The sequence below is a fragment of the Capsicum annuum genome, unplaced genomic scaffold (assembly GCF_002878395.1).
Source record: "Capsicum annuum cultivar UCD-10X-F1 unplaced genomic scaffold, UCD10Xv1.1 ctg24424, whole genome shotgun sequence".
NCBI lineage: Eukaryota > Viridiplantae > Streptophyta > Magnoliopsida > Solanales > Solanaceae > Capsicum > Capsicum annuum.
Genome location: NW_025830591.1, coordinates 1 through 2,499, shown reverse-complemented (window position 1 = coordinate 2,499; position 2,499 = coordinate 1). Strand labels below are relative to the sequence as shown.

At 29.3% G+C, this 2,499-nt stretch overlaps 1 long non-coding RNA gene across 1 annotated transcript; it reads right to left on the bottom strand.

The window, feature by feature from the left end:
* Positions 1 to 1,351: 1,351 nt before the first annotated feature.
* On the bottom strand, positions 1,352 to 2,178 carry LOC124890770. The gene is made up of 3 exons (XR_007049330.1): positions 2,103 to 2,178; positions 1,919 to 2,034; positions 1,352 to 1,761 (listed from the first exon to the last, which is right to left on the bottom strand). It is a non-coding gene; the product is annotated as an uncharacterized LOC124890770 (long non-coding RNA).
* Positions 2,179 to 2,499: the final 321 nt, after the last annotated feature.

Here is a 2,499-nt window from a genome sequence, read left to right as displayed (position 1 = left end):
TATATATATATATATATATATATATATATATATTAATGTGTGTGTGTGTGTGTTGATGTTTAAATTATTATATTAAAGTGTGGAGAATTTTTGAAAAGTAATACGAACTTTTACACTTCATTAAAAATTTCCACAATAAACAAAATTATTTTAGTTTAAATAATTAAATGTTACATATTTGATATACGTGCAGTTAAATTAGTATTAATAAATAAACATACACCACACATTTTCATAAAACTAATCTATATCTATAGTATATTAAAAGTGTGAACGGTCTTAGAAATATTGTTTGAACTTTTTGCCCTTATTAAAAGTCTTTGTTTTAGACAAAATCGTCTTCCCACTATTTTAAAAAGTCCTTGCTTTAGACAAAATCGTCTTTTCATTATTTTTGCCTCATATTTAAGAGTTGAAAATTAATTAAATATATTTATAGTAAAACCTTTCCTTATTAGAATCATCAAAATTTTATTATTTTTTTCCTAATTTAAGAGTTGAAAATTAATTAAATATATTTATGGTAAAACCTTTCCTTGTTAGAAGTCATCAAAATTAATGACAACTGATACTTTTTTTATTAGTTTAAGAATTCTAAATCAACTAAATTTGATTTTAAGAAGATTTGAAAAATCTAGAGATAAATATAAAACTATTTTCTTGAGCCGGGGGTCTATCGGAAACAGCTTCTCTACTTCTTCGGATGTAGTGGTATGGACTGCGTACATTCTACCCTCCCCAGATCCCATTATGTGGGAATATACTAGCACTACTAAAAAAACTATAAAAAGAGACCTCATGAGGTCTCTTTCCCTCAAAAAGAGACTTCAAAAGCAATCCCAATTGATGGTCTATAAAACATAGGTCACTTTTTGTAAGAGTCCTCATGAGGTCGCTTAAAAGCAACCTCACGAGGTCACTAGGTTATTTATTGACTTTTACAAAGAAGAGACCTCGTGAGGTCTCTAAATTATTTTTTATAATTATTATTATTTTACTAAAAAGAGACCTCATGAGGTGACTATTATTTCTTAATTTTTTTATTATAAATAATTTATTTAAAACATAAGCGACCTCTTGCAGTCTCTTATTTGAGCATGTAGAAAATGAAATAGTGAAAAAGAGACCTCATTAAGTCGCTTTTGTACATTTGCAAAAAAATAAAAATGCAAAATAACAACCTCACGAGGTCTCTTTTTGTAAAACAATAGCTTTTACAAATACCTGTCATTTTAATTCAATTCAATAATATATACAATATAATCAATTAAATCAAGCTCTAAGAACTCCCACAAATCAATCAAACTACAATAAAACACAAGTAAATATAATCTAATTAATAACCACAAAATGAAAATAAAATTTAAATACCTTGATATTGAACGAACAAAATATAAAAGTCATAAGTTATTTAACAATACTATTGTTCATACTACATTAAAGTTTTAATGCATTCAAAAACTCCTAAGAATTCAAATAAACCACCATGAAGTATATAGTTTGAATAATCTAGACAACATTCAACTCTAACAACGCGGTGGTGTATTGTCCACATAGTAATCCTTATCATCTTCATCACTACTGGGCTCCTTAGTCACATCTCTGTATTGACCATATACTCCATGTGAAATAGGTAGAGACTGTGGAGGTCGAGGAGGGCGCACTACATCATCGGGACAAGGGAGAATCCCCCGATTTAAGTAATGCATCGAATTGGGCCTTCATTCCTGCATACTGTATATGTCTTTGCCTTTCCCTAACCTGCGAGATGTTAGCTTCTTTAGATAGCTCATATATTTGATGCTTCAAAGCCAAAATCGTATCACTTGACTCATCATCCTGGAAACTATAGAGGCCTTCTAGTTCCGAATGAAATTTACGGAAGGTTTGTTGGGGAAATGCATAAGCATATCCATACCTACTTGGGCCACCAACTGAATGCATTCTCTCATTCTGCTCTTGGCTAAGTGGTATGTCTCGCCTATCTTCTAGAAGAGTTTGACGAAAATCCTCTATGCATTGCAGATATCGATTCTGAATTTAATGATATTAGAATATAAATTTAGAAAACAAAGTAATTACTACTAGAAATAAAGGCTTACATAGGTCAGCCTTGTGTATGTAGCCTTGAATGCCTCAACCTTCAGTTATTGGCCTCCTAAGTTCTTTTTCTTGCAAACAAAATTAATTGAATTTTAATTGCTATACAATAATTGCTATAAAACACTAATTGAAACATCAAAAATATTACATGTATATTGACTGAAGTTGATGTCTCATTCTGAATAACTTTTGTACTAGAAAGGTTCTTTATATAATGTAGATACACAATTCAATAATATTTTTCTCTTATATTTTTCATAAGTAGATACTAAAAGGCTAACAATAATTCAAATGACACTATCTTAATTTAGTTTACAAACAGAAATTTGTGTAGTAATTAGTATACACCTAAACTAAATGGACTAAAATTTAAAAGATAAAAAATGAGCAGATTAG